The sequence below is a fragment of the Pogoniulus pusillus genome, chromosome 18 (genome assembly GCF_015220805.1).
Source record: "Pogoniulus pusillus isolate bPogPus1 chromosome 18, bPogPus1.pri, whole genome shotgun sequence".
Classification (NCBI taxonomy): Eukaryota; Metazoa; Chordata; class Aves; order Piciformes; family Lybiidae; genus Pogoniulus; species Pogoniulus pusillus.
The window spans coordinates 15,609,215-15,625,770 of NC_087281.1; the positions used below are offsets into that span (position 1 = coordinate 15,609,215).

At 43.6% G+C, this 16,556-nt stretch overlaps 1 long non-coding RNA gene across 1 annotated transcript in view; it reads left to right on the top strand.

Moving 5' to 3' along the window:
* The first annotated feature begins 2,095 nt into the window (after nt 1-2,095).
* Nucleotides 2,096-16,556, top strand: part of LOC135183305 (uncharacterized) — a 32,250-nt gene continuing 17,789 nt past the window's right edge. The window contains exon 1 of the long non-coding RNA XR_010305496.1: nt 2,096-2,232. This is a non-coding gene — a long non-coding RNA (uncharacterized LOC135183305). The remainder of the gene's footprint in view (nt 2,233-16,556) is intronic.

A 16,556-nucleotide genomic window follows, 5' to 3' on the forward strand; every position in this document is an offset into this window, starting at 1 on the left:
CACAAAAGCAGAAAGCCACTTCAGAGCAGAGTTTTCTGAAGAAGGCAAGTGGGTGCCCTGGTTCATGAAAGCCTCTGGCCTCTTGGTCCAGAAACTCTGCATGAGTTCAGTGAAAACAGAAATTAGAGAATGGAAGGGCATAAAAACTAGGGGCCTTGAAATGAAGCTTGTGAAATTACATTTCCATTTAATGCCTGTGCCTGTATGAGAAGAATTTGTCTCCTTACTCTCAGGGTTTGGTGTGTATGGAACACAGTACACTGAGGCAGTGTACCTTATTCATCTTCATTAACTCTTTTCCTTTAAACTCCTCCTGATGCAATAAGGGGAGCTCCTCTCCTCACGGTCGGGAAGGGTATTACCACATGTGAGGAGCACATAGGTGCTATTTAATTGAACTCATTGAATGACAACACCATGACATTGCTAAGATTAATGACTCAATAATTTTTGAGACAAGGCAAAACGTGAAGTAAATTGATTGCATTAATTCTACTCCCCCCCCCGCCCTTGGAAACTGCTGCTATGTAGCTCAGCAGTGTCCCAGAGAGGATGCTTGACTGTTAGATGTGAAGCCCAGCTACTCCTGCTCCATTCAACTCTTGCACTTTGACATGTCACTTTGGAGTAGCTTTTAATGTAATTTCCTAGCTGCAGAGATGCAGGCTGACAATAACTGAGCTGAGATAGAGAAGGACCAAATGATTAATGCAAGAAGGCTTCTTGGAGTGGAAACTTCAGTTATTATTAGATTATTCAAGAGCAGAGGAGGTATCAGAGTGGCAACAGAGGACTGCAGTGACCACATAATCTCACTCTTGAAAAGGTATGAAGAGATTTTAATTTCTATTGTTTTATTAGCAACTCTTATCCATGTAGAAATCAATCCTTGCCTGACTGCAATGTGAGATGCAATATCTTGCGTAAAACCCACTTACAGACAATTAAATGGCATCTGCTTTCTCACATGTGTCATAAGCTGAGGTGGCTTTTCACATAGTGTCTGTGGCAATGTATGCCAGAAAAGCCTGTATAAAATAGAAAGTACTGTCTGGTATTGGTCAGCAGGAGCAGGGAGGTCATTCTGCCCCTGTACTCTGCACTGGTTAGACCACACCTTGAGTACTGTGTTCAGTTCTGGGCCCCCCAGTTTAGGAGGGACACTGAGATGCTTGAGCGTGTCCAGAGAAGGGTGACGAGGCTGGGGAGAGGCCTTGAGCACAGCCCTACGAGGAGAGGCTGAGGGAGCTGGGATTGGTTAGCCTGGAGAAGAGGAGGCTCAGGGGTGACCTTATTGCTGTCTACAACTACCTGAGGGGTGGTTGTGGCCAGGGGGAGGTTGCTCTCTTCTCTCAGGTGGCCAGCACCAGCAGAACGAGAGGACACAGCCTCAGGCTGAGCCAGGGGAGATTTAGGCTCGAGGTGAGGAGAAAGTTCTTCACTGAGAGAGTCATTGGACACTGGAAAGGGCTGCCCAGGGAGGTGGTGGAGTCGCCGTCCCTGGGGCACTTCAAGGCAAGGTTGGACGTGGCACTTGGTGCCATGGTCTAGCCTTGAGCTCTGTGGTAAAGGGTTGGACTTGATGATCTGTGAGGTCTCTTCCAATCCTAATAATACTGTGATAATATCATCTCTGGTATTGAATCATAGAATGGTCTACGTTGGAAGAGACCTCAAGGATCATCCGGCTCCAACCCCCCGCCATAAGCAGGAACACCTCCCACTAGAGCAGGCTGCTGTGGTGAATAGTCCTAAAGGGCATAAAATGGGCTTGAGCCTGTCCTGTCTTATTCTACCTGCCTGCCTGCACTGCAGCCAGAGGCGGGAAAACAGGACAGAGAAACCAGGCAGCGCAGTCTGGTTTGATCCGGTCGCCTGAGAGGGGTTTCAGAAGGCCCCGCCCCTGTCACGCGCAAGGCGCCTGCGCCCCCCATGTCTGGAAGAGAGCAGCCTGTGGGTTCTGCCATCTCTGGGCCTATCTGGGTGATGGCCAGAGGCGATTGGGTGATTGTGTGGCCAATGAGACCGTTAGCCCCGGCCATTGCCCTATAAAAGGGGGTGGACAGGTGAATAAGGAGCTTGTGTGCTTGGTTGTTCCTCGCTCACCTGCTGCTCACTCACCCCTTGCCTCAGCCAGCAGCTGATTCCACTTTGCAGCCCACATGGAATTCGCCACAGGACTTCTGTTGAATATTTTCCTGCCTATGTTTTGGGCCACGGACATCAGGACCGGTGAGTATTCTTAACTCTTTGTTCAAGTTGCTAAAGGAATTTAACTGACCTCACCAGCGGTGAGTGAAGCTGCCAGGCTCTCTATCAGAGACATCCCTAAACCCTTTCAACATTCCATTGTACAGAGACATGCTGTAAAACACTTCTGCTAACTGCATCCAAGAACTTGTGTGGGCAGTTTCAAATAAGTTTGGGGGAATCATTTTGTGTATATTGATAAATTATTTAATGACTTTTGAATCGGCCTCATTGCATTTCACCCCAAACTCGGATTTCAGCTAGCCCCTTCATAACAGCTGCTCAAGGCCTATTGTGTTTGCTTCAAGACAGTCACCAAAAAGCACTCCTAGGCCTGCTGAGATGTATAAAAAACAAAGACACAAACACAGATAAGACAGTCTTTATCTGGCAGAGTTTGGCATCTGTGTTTTCTCCCTGGGCTTCTGCTGCTCTGCTTGGATCTCTGTAACTCAACTAATCATTCTGCTTCTACCCCTCTTGCTGATCCTCCCAGCTCATTTTGCACTTAAGGCAGATTCTGAGATAAGAGTGGGGGGTGTAAAGAAAGTGGAAGGGTGGTTGGGAGCCCCTTCCAAGGACTCTGATTTCTGAGAGGTTATTGTGTTTCTGTACTACCTTTAACTTGTACATTTCCATATATAGCTGTATATATTTGTAATATATTGTAAATTTGCTTGTATATTGTGCTCAGCTAAATAGAGCTTCATTCCTTAACCTCCAGCTTGGCTGAGTCTAGTCTAGGTGATTTCATTAGAGTAGGGCAGTGGGTAGCTCCTAAACCACTGTATAATGCTGTGCCATTTACTTTGTTGTCCAACTGCAAGTCGCCTCACTCAGAGCTAAGTGAACAAGAGATGGCATGAGCAAGGAAAACTGCTTCTTTCAATAATATTGCAACTGCACAGAGAGTTTATGATCCTGAAAAGATTAATGCTTACAATCACAGAACACTGAATCATTGCAAGTTTGAAAGAAAAGGAGCAAGGAGAAGTTTTCCCTTAACAACAAATAAAGCTTCCAAGGTTCAAATAACTCGTATGAGCTGATGATCAACACATAGTGTCTGTGACTCCACCACAGAGGCAGAATCTGTGCATGCAAGGATTTCTGCAGCATTGTTCTCACATGCCTGGACAAAGGCTTATTACACACTTACAGTCACATTTATGTGACCTCTATTCCTTTCTTTGGGGTATCATCAGCTGTGCAAGTCCCAATTTCAAGTATGATGGCCTGTCTCTGAGTAGTGCTGGAGGCTCAAAAGTCTGCATGAAGGAGCTGAAGTTAAAGTTGTCTCTTAAAATCAGGGCATAGATGCCACAAGCCAGAGGCAACCAAAACCATTTTGAAAATGACAACATTTAGGAAGATAGTGTCATTTGCAGACTGACATCAAGTTGTCAGTGTTTGGACAGGAATTACAGCCTTCTGAAATGACTGTTGGCAAAAGAATATGCTAACAGTCTGCCTTGTTCTTAACCAGAGAGAAATGTACTTAACTATAGCCCATGGTCAGCAGAATTTGCTCCAGGCATGTTCTCCAGTAAGTCTAGAAGCAGTTAGCTCTAAGGCATGGTTGGTGAAAGTGGGGGACAGAGCAGAGTCAGCATTGGTAAAAGGCTCCCCAGGCATACCAGGATCTATAAAACAGTCTTATTGGTTCTCTGGCTACTGGGGACTATGGCTGCCCCAGTTAAAGGGGCTGACCTTGTACTAGCCACTGCTTTGTACACTCTTAACTTCTCTTTCTGGTAGAAATGCAGGAGCCAGACTGGTTTCCAACAGTGGTTGCACAGGTAGAGCAGGCAGAAGGGAAACCATCAAAGATCTGAACTAGTGGAGTGTATATCACCTACAAATGCTGTTCCTTCCCTTCTCCATCACAGATGTCTCTAAGACTTTCCTACTCTACTTCCTTCCTTCCCTCCCATCAATTGGAGTTAAGGATTTTAGTTTCCAAAGAACATATCTAATGCATTCTTCATTAAAGTGACAAGAATGGGAAGCACTTTAGGGAAGCCACACACAATATATGGGATTCTGGGTTTTATTGTGAGACAAAAGGCAGAGATCTCATCAGGATTATATTTGCCATCATTAATCAACAGAAGAAAAAAATCCTCTAGCAGTGTTGACAGTTCTAGTTTTGGCTTTCTCCAAGATTTAGACCAGATGTGACTCAAGTAACAAAACAATTGTGGAAAAAACAGCAATAATTCCTTCTCATTTTGCAATAAACCTGCAGATGCTCTTCTTCTAATAATCAAGGGTGCAGGTAGAGGAGAAATGCAGATATCCGTCCCTGGCTGTTGTGTTGCTATGCGCTGTCACTGACCTCAGCTCAGTCAACAGATAATTTAGATGGAGCATTTGCCTTTTATCTTCACCCTGGATCAGAGGTGGCTCAGATTTCTGTTGGGTTAGTGTATGGACTACTTGCACCTCCCTAGAAAAATTATGCTGGACAACATCCATCAGAAGAACTGTAGGGGCTTGCAAAAATAACTGAGTAACCCTTCTCTTTTCAGTGCTGGCAAGTGCTCTCCCAGCTTCCCACCTTCTCTTCCTCCATAGTAGTAGCAACAACAGTGGATCTTGAGGCCTCTAGCATAGGCAAAGTATGTCATTGTGTCAGTCTTCTGGCTGTGTGCTCATAGACACCTGCTGTAGATAAATACAGTGATCACACTCAGTCCTGGCCATGTCCTTTACCTTATTTCATGATGCAGTTATGCTGAAGGGAGATGACTGAGAGAGTTCAGCAAGAGTCCTTTTTCTCTCTTCTTTTAGACCTTTGCTAAATGGCAACACCTCTTCGAAACATCATTTGCCTTCCCTTTGAATGGGCCTGCATTTTTCAGGTCTTCGTAGACATTGGAGGTAATTTGGGGTTTAATATGTACCTGATTTTGTTGCACCGCACCACACCTCAAGATGGTAGGCAGGCCAGTGTGGGAGGTTTGCAGTACAAACCAATTCAACTTACTTTGTTATCTGATTTGGGTTGGCCTTTGGTTTGTGTCATCATGTAGAGCAGCAGAATCAGGAAGTCTGGAGAATAAATCTTATGAAGAGTGACTGAAGGAGCAGGGCCTGTTTAGTTTGAAAAATGAGGAGGGTGAGGGGAGAGCTCATTGCTGTCTACAGCTACTTGAAAGGACATTGTGGAGAGGCTGCTGCTGGTCTCTTCTCTCAGATAATTAGTGATAGAACAAGAAGGAATGGCCTCAAGATGCAACTGGGTAGGTTGAGACTGGATGTTAGGAAAACTTTTTTCACAGAAAGAGTGGCCAGGCTGCTGTCTCAGGCTACCCAGGGAGGTGATTGAGTCACCAACCCTGGACGTGTTTAAAAGTCATTTGGATGTGGTGCTTGGGGCTATAGTTTAGGGTGAACCTTGTAAAGTTGTTAGCTGGACTTGGTGCTCCTGAGGGTCTTTTCAGTGATTCTGTGAAGTCTTGGTGAGTTTTACCATATTGCTTATCTAATGGGGAAATAAGCATTACCTGTAGCATCCCTGGATTGTACACAGCACAAAATCAGTAGGAATCTGTGAGGTAAATGTTCAGTACTGACTTATGTGAAGTCAGATTATTTTTCAGATCCTTTGTTTTACACTGATTGCACTAAGCGTGGGACTGAGCTGATCAGTAAGACAATGAACTGGGTTTCAAGATGATTTTACACAGACTTATGCAATTCACTGCAGTGTCTGCAGGACTCAGACTCTTGAAAAGAATTTACACAACCTCAGTAAACTCTGATTTGGTTTGAGATAATTTGTCTACGTTTTTCCAACTTCCTGAAACAATAGGCACAATACCATTGACCTTTGAGGAGCTTCTGATTGCATTACAACTAAGGAATGAAGGGGATGTTGGTGATACATGGTGTCTTTCATCAAAATAAGACAATATGCTCAAAATACTGGGCAAGTCCATTACAACTGTACACAACCACAAATTGCTTGGCTATAGAATCATTGTCTGTCCTACAATCCATGAGAAACATAGATAGAATGAGATGTATCCCAGAGCAGTGAGTCTGAGCTGTGGCTGGCAGCATTATGAATACTCAGCAGAATGGCAAGCTTCAGTTTTGAAGTGGCAACGAGTTAGCTTGGTATACTAGATTAGAGTCACACGTTGGAGTGGGTATTTCTCTCCTTGTCTGTGTTCAGAGACAGTGGGTGAAGAGTAATGCATGATTGTGTAAAATGTGTGCATGGTTAACCACCACAGTCTGCTCTGAAGTGGTAGACAGATGCCTCTAAACTGGATGCATATCTACACCAAAGACTTGTGACAACTACTTCATGCAAATAAGTTATAAGGAAATCAAGACATGTAAGCTGCAGCTTGAGGACACTTGAGGAAGAAACCTTTTGTTATTGCTGTGAAGATTGACACGAAGGCTGGAGGAACTCCACAAATGGCTAGATGTTTATATCTTGTTCAGAAGATTGCACCTCTGACAGCCAGCTGTCTTCTGGCACTATTTTGTTGCATTGAGAAGCCACAACAAAAGACAGGTTTCTGACCTACTTCTCCTTGCACCTATATTTGCCTTGTGTCGTTCCAGGGACTGAAAAAGTCCCAAATTTGCCTCACTTACTACATTTAGCTGTGCTTCAATGCAAAGTTCAAAGTTAGACTGAGGAAACTCACAACAGTAACAACAAAAGTATAAAAAGAAAAGAGAAAGGAAAGGGAAAAGAGAAGGAAAAAGAAAAGAAAAAAGAAAAGGAAAAATGAAAGGAAGGGGGGGAGGGGGGGGGGAAGGAAAAGAAAAGGAAAAAAGAGATGAGGCTGGGAAATAATGGTAAATGACCAGGTAGCCCAGAAATAATAATTTTACTACTTCAAATTACAACGTATCAAGGGAATTGTCACTGAGTCCAATTTTATTAATGCAATACATAACTGATTCAGAGGAGGCAAAATACAAACTCCCTTCTGAATTAGTTGAACCAGTGTGAATTTGTGGGTAGGCCAGCCCTCAGCCAGAACAAAGCAGAAAATAATCCCCTTGTAATGCAGCATTTAACACCTAGCAGGCAGGTGATAATTGCTTCAGCCCAAGGAGATTAGTACACAGTAACCTCATTACCCAGTAAAATGTAACTTCCCTGTATGGGGTAGTCTACATGGAAAATTTACAGTGGCATAAACAAAGCTATGAATTCAGACTTATTTAGTTCTACTAGAATAATTTCTAGTGTGAATTTCTTTCATTGGAGAGAAGAAAGCGTTTTGTTTGTGACACTTGGAATTTTTTTTCCCCCTTTCCACCACCTACCCTAGATCAGGCTGGACAGAGCCCCATCCAGCCTGGCCTTGAACACTTCCAGGGATGGGGCCTCAACGACCTCCCTAGGCAACCCATTCCAGGCTCTCACCACTCTCATGGTGAAGAACCTCATGAGGTTGGCTTGTGCCCACCTCTCCAGCCTGTCCAGGTCCCTCTGGATGGCATCCCTGCCCTCCACTGTGTCTGCTGCACCACACAGCTTGGTGTCATCAGCAAACTTGCTGAGGGTGCACTCTGTCCATGTCACCGACAAAGATGTGGAACAAGACTGGTCCCAGGACTGGTCCCTGAGGGACTCCACTTGTCACTGGTCTCCATTTGCACATGGACCTATTGACAACCATTCTTTGGGTGTGGCCATCAAGCCAGTTCTTTATCCATCTTGTGGCCCACCCATCAAACCCATGTGTCACCAGCTTGGAGACCAGGATGTAGACTTAGTCTTTTAGTTTTTTGCTGTTGTCAATTAAGAGACAGAGTCCTCACAGGCTCTTGACCTGCCTTAGGCTCTTAGCTTAGTGTGTTCTGTGTGTCTTCATTATTCAATTGTAGCTGAGATGAGTATCATCCTGAATGTCTAATGAAATACATTGAAGCAGTTCATTCAGCCTGATTGTAAATAGTTTGGCATTTTGAGAGTTCACTCATGGAAGACACTGGATGTCAGCCACATCTCCCACCACTTAATGACACCAGAGCATTCCTAAACTGAAGAAATTCATAGTTTGAGGGAGTTGTTTTTTATTAACTAGCAGACATGCTTAATTCTGTACAGCCAAGCAGTAATACATTTAAAGAACACTCACACAGAAACACTAGATAAATTGTGCTCTTGCTAAATCAAAATGATTTCTGATCTTAGTGGAACTTTTGGTTTAATTGCTGATGCATGAAAGGACGCATGGAATGTTTGGGACAGGATGATATACAGTTGTTCAGCACAGAGTGAAGTCTGACCACTGGAGATGGTGCCTCAGTCAGTTGCCAGAACCCCTATCCATTGGCCTGAGTTATCCAAATCATGACTAGAGCTGGCAGAAGGGTAAAACTCGCCAAAAGACTGCTAAGAGTCTCAGTAAAAGCTGCTGTTAATGAGTCTCCTTACTAGGAGAGACAGAGGGAGCTGGGGCTCTTTAGTTTGCAGAGAGGAGGAGACTGAGGGGTGAGCTCGTCAATGTTTATAACTATGTAAAGGCTGAGTACCAAGAGGATGGAGCCAGACTCTTCTCAGTGATGCCTGATGACAGAACAAGGGGCAATGGGTGGAAGTTAAGGAATAGAATGTTCTATGTAAACAGGAGGAAAAAGTTTTTCACCATGAGGGTAGCAGAACACTGGAACAGGCTGCCCAGAGGGAGCTGTCTGGAGACCACCGGGATGCATTCCTGTGTGATCTACACTAGGTAATCCTGCTCTGGCAGAGAGGTTGGATTAGATGATCTTTCAAGGTTGCTTCCAGTCCCTAACAGTCTGTGATTCTGTGAATAGATACACTAAAAATTTCATGCTGGTCTAGCCATCTTTGCACTCTGAGGCTTCTCTGGTTTGCTGCTGCTGCAATAAAATGCAAGCACTTTTTTTGTGAACAAGTGTTGAGGGGAGTTTCCAGATTATACCTTCCTCTAGAAAGCATTTGTGTTATTTATTGCTTCAAGAAAGTTCAGTAGCAAATAGCAAAAAAATATTTTTATCAAGCACTCTGAACTAACATTAATTAAGGCTCAAGTCTCTTCTGAAAATGTGTGGTGTTATGCTGACTTTTTATGATTGAACTAAGTGAAGAAGGGGATTAAGAGAGCTCTGGCCCACAGTCACAATGCTTGGGAATGCGAGAAGTGCTGGTTTTGAGGGTCTTCTCCCAGATAATGGCAGAATCAAGAGTGTTATCACACATTTTTTTTCCCTACTTCTCCTCAAAAAGCAAGCCCTGATGAGATCTTATCCAACTGACATTTTATGTATAGCCAAGGTCACAACAAAGAGTAAAATATGAAAATCTAATCTGCTTTGCTGATGCAAAAGAACTTCTTTCTGTACCTAACCTCACACAGAGTTCAGCCACTCAGATACAACAGCCTCGAGATTGCTTTCAACAGAGCAATTCAATTTCAGTGAGCTTGCTGCCAGCTTCCAGAGAACAATGTGGGTGCCTCCCTGCCTTACCTGGAAGGGATACACAGCAAAGCTTCCGGGGACAACCGCTTTGATTTCAGATGTACTCTTACACACATCAGTCAGCTCAGATACATCCTTCAAATTTGAATCACCTGGGGATTTGGCTGCCTTATAAACAATGTATGTTGCCACTTACCCAGCATTTACACATCAGAGAAGCCTAAGGAAAATTCTCCCATGTGCTGTAAGCTTTCTTTTAGTATATAGAAAAGCAGTGTTTTTCTAAGTAGGAATTCTAAGGTAAATAAACCAGTACATAACAGTCCAGCTATGTTTTGCTCTGAACAAGTGCTCTAAGTTTCTTTGGCCCATTTGTCACACTGATGATCAAAAGCATTTGTTAGTTGCTCTGTTAACTTCTCATTGCTAGCTGCAGTCATGGAGTTAAGCACCAAGAAGCATCAAGTCAAGTGCCAAGGTCTGCCTTTTCAGCTACTCTGAAAATACTGTTCCAAATACCCAACATACAGTTCCTTGCAGCTTCTTCTGAAGAATGTGTCATTGCTAGTGCAGAATACTGCCTACACAGACTAGTTTTTGTCATCTTTTTTTCCCTCTGTATATATTAGTGATGTCAGTGGAAGCTTGTCATTTTGCAATGCATAGGTTCACACATGGAACTGGCATACAAGCCTGTGGAAAGCCACAGAGACAAGGCAGAAATGACTGTAAAGATAGAAAAGTGGTGGCATAAACTGATCATAGCATCATAGAATCAGCCAGGTTGGAAGAGACCTCTGAGATCATCCAGTCCAATCTATCACCTGGCCCAACCAATCAAGTAGACCATGGCACTAAGTGCCTCATCCACTCTTCTTTTTAACACCTCCAGGCATGGCAACTCCACCACCTCCCTGCACTTTCTTACATTGGAAGTGTGGTTGGGCATTCCGTCTGATCTTCTTGTTCAAGCTTTTGCCAGGTGGCTTTACAGACAAATACCTTCCTTCATAGTGGCTCTACTTTCAAGTACCTAGGACTGTCAGTTTTTTTCATATAAATTGTTAGCACTAGCATCAGGCAATAAAGCATCTGTAAAAATAAACATGTTATTAGATATAACTGGAAGTATCTAATGAATGTGGCTATGTAGAAAGATCTCTTGCCAAGAAACACACACTTAACTGCCTACAGCAAGTGCAGGTAACTGTTTGCCAATTCTTTATAGAAGGCATTAATCTTTCTGTGCTTGTTCTCTCAAACAACTGGAAGAAATTGTTTCTTTTTCATTACTCTGCAGTGTCTTTACTTCTTTATTCAATTCAGCCTTGATAATAATACTAATACTTAGCACATACATAGCATTTTACATCTTCATAGTGGCCTACAGCATTAGCTAATGCGTCCCAAAACATCCTGTACTTGAATTAAATAGTTCTACTACTGCAGGTAATGTAACTGCCTTTTGGACCTTATGTGGTGTAATTTCAGATTACACAAACATAACAGAAATCACATGCCTGTTATATCGCTAGGATCAGACCCAGGCCCTAGGGTTTCTCCCTTTTCTGTTCACCTTCAACTGTTTGATGTAGCTTCCTCATCAGCTATTTTTGTGGAGAAAAGGAGCTCTTTTGGGATATAGTATGTGCAATGCCCTCTTAGGAAACTATAAACTAAAGGCACTTCTCTCCAAGCCTGGGAAAGGAGATGAAGAGTTATTTTTACTCTTAAATTCCTTTGGGGGAGAGGTACTCGAATATGAGTATGACAAAAGCCATGCAAGTACACAGAGGAGAGAGAGTTAAAGAAAGAAAGAAGTGATTGATGTGGCTTGACTACACTACTTAGCAGAACATGAAACTAACCCAGAAAACCAACAGTTTGACAGAAAGGTTTATTCCTAGCTGTGGCCACTTTCAAGCTAAAGATGTGAGTGGCACTATTAACTCTGTTTTTAAACACCCTGGACAACAGCTATCACAGCAGAATGACTCTTCCTCCTCAAGAACATGACAAGAAACAACCAGTACCAATTGCTGTTGCCAAGCTGCTCAGTATGCTTAAATTGCTCCCAGGCACTTCTCAGGCCTCGGTGGAAGTAGAATGTCTCCAAGGAAGCCTTCCAGAAATCAGCTGAGTGGCAATGCCTCATTCAGGCACAAACTGAGAAGGAGCTGATTCCCAATGAAAAACAGGAGTCCCTGCACTGTGCTGCAGTCAAGATCCTGGGACAATGCCTCCTTTCCTATCCTGCTCTCCAGAGCTCCTAAGAACAAAGCTACCAAGGCTGGCCCCTACACAGTCTCAAGCAGCAACACGTTCAACTCAATGTCAGTACTAATAGCGCTGGATACTGTGGGACAAGCAGCCCTATGCAGCCAGAGAAAGGTTATTTCTTCTTCAATTTTGGTCACAACTAGCTCTCATGATGCAGAGCAAACAACTATGAAATCAGTAGCAGAATAGTGGGTGTGAAGAGAGTCTCATAGCTGATTTTGCTTTTGGGTGTGAGGGGATCTCAACCACCCTTCCATCTCCTTTCCACCCCTCTACCTTATCCTAGACTCTTTGCCTTACGTTCAAGGTGAGTTTAGAAGACCTCCCAGGGGGGTTAGAGAGCAGAAGGATTAGTTACATGGACAGCAGGTTAGGGAGAGAAGTGAGGCAGCCAGAGCCAGAGGGCAACTCTGTTATCTATGTTTGTGTTCTTGTTTTTATGCATCTTAGCAAGCCTATGAGTGCAGTAGACATCACCATTGTTTCTTTTTCACAGCCTATAATCTAATTCTTCTCACCAAAATATTCCAGCTAGACTCAAACTAGCACAAAAGAAAATAGAAAAGTCTAGGAAACTCAGGCATCAATCTCAGCTCTTTCTTTTTCTAAGAAGGTTATGTATTTTTCTGATTTAGGGTGGGGTTTCTTTTGTTGTTTGTCTGTTTTTGTTGCTGGGTTTTTTTTTAAAGTATCAGTGAGACTGCAAATATAATTAGTAGATGTATCAAACTGCAGTCTGAAAAACCCTGAAACATTTTCCACAGCGTGGACATTTCTCCTCAGGAGCTGTTTGTGACTCACTGTTCCTGTCAAGCAGGTTAATGTGGCTCTAAATTTCACCTGACAGAAAATGTATCAAAGTGTCAGTTGTGTTAGGGAATGATGAACATAGCCCAGTGGTGTTACTGTCGAGCACCTCGAGGTTACTCTCAGCAAGCAGAGGTGGAGGAAGTAACCTGCCTCAGTTCCAATAAAATAAAAGATGTTGCCAGCTCGAGGACACACTAAGACAAATTCAGCAACTTGTAACGGCACTCATTAATCTCTCTAAAATGAGCCTCCGAGGTTCTTGAAGGGAGGGCATGTTGACGTGGAATTTGTGTGACTGGGTTGTAAACAGAAAAAAACAATCTAGAGACAGTGTTTGGCCTCTGAACAGCATCTGCAGTTCTGGAATTACCTTACACCAGTCTATCATCCATGGCAGGTGTGGCCTATGCAGCCACAGGCAGCTTGTTGGCTCCCAAGAGTGGCTGGGAGGTGCTGAAATGGGGCATGCCCTACATGGCTCAAACCCATTTCTCACCAATCTCCATGAGGCAGTTGCAGAGCAAGAGGAGAAAGCCTCTCTTGTCACAGATGACATAGAATGCCTTTCATCAGAGTTGCCTTAGCCCTGTCTCCTGTGTGCATGGTGGAAGTGAAATAGGTTTAGAAACATGCTTCTCTGTTCAGAAAGGACGGGGAAGCTGAAGCAGGCAAGCTTGCTTATATGTCACCCATGAGGTTTTTGTTGTTTTGCTAGAGAACTCTACTCCTTATGAAGCATAATCTGATAATAAACAAGTGTTTAAAGGCTTAGGTTAAGAAATAAAGGCATTGGTGCTCAGAGCAAGTTTTAGTCCACTGCTAGTGAGACCCTGAGGAGAAGATGCTTATTTTTATATCTGTCTCGGGCAGGAGGCCAAATCACCACTCCAAGGCAAGGATGCCACCAAGACCACTGTCTTCACACCTGCATGTAGTATACTGCACCCTATTTACAGACATGGTGGCATCTGCTATCTCTAGTAATAGATATTTTCTCCTTGTGGTAGGGTAACTGTGACTGGCTGCTGAGCACTGCTTATCACAACCGGTTTAAAGCCCACATTTTTGTCAGACTTTCACTCTGCCTCCTTAACAGAAAGAGTGGGGTGTTTGTAGAGGAGCCAGAGAGAAACCACTTCACAGCATCTTTCCTGGATGTTGACTTGGGTGGATTTAAGTTATTCTGTACCACTGTGTCTTTAAAGCTACTGGCTCACAATTTCTCACTGTTGGTTCTTGCGATGTTGGTTTAACCCTCATTGGCATCCCATCGACCTCCATTCCATAAACTCATTACCACAGCATTTTGCCTTCAGACCACCAAAGTGTTAAACCTCTGATGTGTTCACAGTGTCTGTTCCTTTCCAGCCCTGAGGGCAGGTTTGTATTAAGGTCCATAACTGGCTACTCCAAAGGCCATTAAAGTCGGTGGGAAGGCACGTTGAAGGCAATGACAGGATCAGGTGGACAACAGCTTTATAGCTGAAAGGACTTAAAAAATTCATGCTCAATTTGTCAAAGTTGGCAACTCATTTGAAGGCAACTGATTTTTGACATGCTGCCAGACCAGCCTTCAGAAAGTGTCACTAATCCCCAGCGTGCCAGTAAGGATAAGGTGGTTTTGGCACTCTTCAAGTGAGTCCCAAGGGCATCAGAATGGTATGCACCCAAAGGTGTTTCAAGTTTGGACTTTGTGGAACTCAGAGACTGAACTCATTCCCAAAACTTTGTCTCCAAACATTGGTGGAAATGCCTTGGCACACGCAAGTCAAATCTTTTTTGTTGGAGGCCCTCGTGGTTACCCCTGCTGCTTTACTGAGCACATAATGCTGCTATTTTTTGAGAAGCAGTGTCTTGCTAAGCTCTTCCTGTAGTCTAAGAATAGGAGGGGTTTGGAGAAATCACTTTATTAAAGAACAGCCTTGATTCAAAAATTTAAGTGTCCCTGCTCTAGAGAGAAGGTTTCAAAATTCGTTGAAGATGATATGCTTGTGACAGTTTTGCTGTGCCTTTTTGTGAGTGTGAAATCATTATTTCTTGTGGCTTGACTTGCATTTCTGCACTTGTATATGCTAATTAAATATACATAAAAAGGACAATTGAAAGCAAACTTTGGCAAGAGATTAATTGAATTGTGTGCTCTTGAATTTTGTAAGAGTTTGAGGGGGCACTCCTTTGACATTGGCTCTTTAAGGACATAACTTAAAATATGACACTTCAAAAGCCAATGCTTTGTGCGTTCACAAAGCAGTTTCCATATGCAGAGCTCATGTCAGATGTACAAATGTGTATGTACCCAAATTACCATAAACATTGGCAATGGATTAAATAACTATTTGTACAGTGCCTTCTCAAGAGTGGGAATGTCTCTTAGTGCTCAGTTTATGTGCAACCATTAAAGACAGAAGATCATAGAACTATAAAATCAACCAGGTTGAAAGAGGCCTCCAAGATCAGCCAGTCCAACCTAGCACCCAGCCCTGTCCAATCAACTACACCATGGCACTAAGTGCCCCATCCAGGCTTTGCTTGAACACCTCCAGGGACGGTGACTCCACCACCTCCCCATATAGCCCATTCCAATGCCACTCACTCTCTCTGTCAAGAACTTCCTCCTAACACCCAGCCTATACCTCTCCTGGCACAACTTGAAACTGTGTCTCCTTGCTCTGTTTCTGGTTACCTGGCAGAAGAGACCAACCCCCACCTGCTTACAACCTCCCTTCAGGTAGTTGTATACAGCAGATGAACTTTACCAGTAATAAATACCCCTGTCCAGTGTTGCATGCCCAGGAATGTACTAGTGCTGAAAGCATGAAAAAAGAACAAGAGACCTTTTACAGCTGTCTGGATTTTCTGGTCTTTCTTATCTATTTCTGTGACCGTGACTGAGTCTTGATCTGGTGACATAACTTTTCTGCATCTCATCTTCCTCATTTGCAGGGTGGTCATAACTGTCTCTCCAAGTGCTTTTCAATATAAGAAAGCAAAATGCACGGAGAGCAGAGAAAATCATTATGGGAAAGAGTTGTTCATTGTCATACATAAAAATTGCCTGATTAGCTAATGCTGTTATTAAAGACAGGAAGGCAAAATGCTCAGATGGAATGAGAATTAATCACATTTTTTTTGTTATTGCAAAATTTTGTTAACGTCAGCAGAAACTTCAGATTTGCTGTTGCAGGAATGGGCTGTGCCCAGCCTGCTGTGCTTTGTTTCTGTTCTTTGGGCCTTTTCTCTCTCAGTAGGCAGCAGCCCCAGATATGATCTAACCCTGCTCCTGCCAGAAGGCTCTTTCCAGAGATGGTCCCACACCTGCCTTTGGGACCACTCAGCTGCTGGGTTGTAACAGTTCCTTCTGCTAGAAAAAAAAATGCAGCCTTTGAGAGGAAAACCATCTGCTCTGAGAAAAGCCCTGCAGGAAAACCAGGCAAGCGTGAGATCTCAGGGGGCCCAGGAGCATTAGTGCAATATACAGTCATCACTTGAGACAATTAAGAAATCTGCTTGCAGGAGAAGCGGCAGTAAACACACTATTGTGTGCTACACGGTGTTTGTCATAGAGATTTTGAGTTTAGAAGCTAAATAAACATGCAGGCTGTGAGTAGCAGTCAGGAAATAGGTACAGAGCTGTGTCCAGACAGGATAGATATCTGCTTTCATTAGGGACAAGGAGAGCTGCCTTGCTTGTGCCACTCATGCAGTTTGGCACCAAGATCCCTTTGCTTCAACACCCTTCCTAGGCTGCCGATCCCTTCTCTGGCTCTGTAGCCTACCCGAACGTGGAG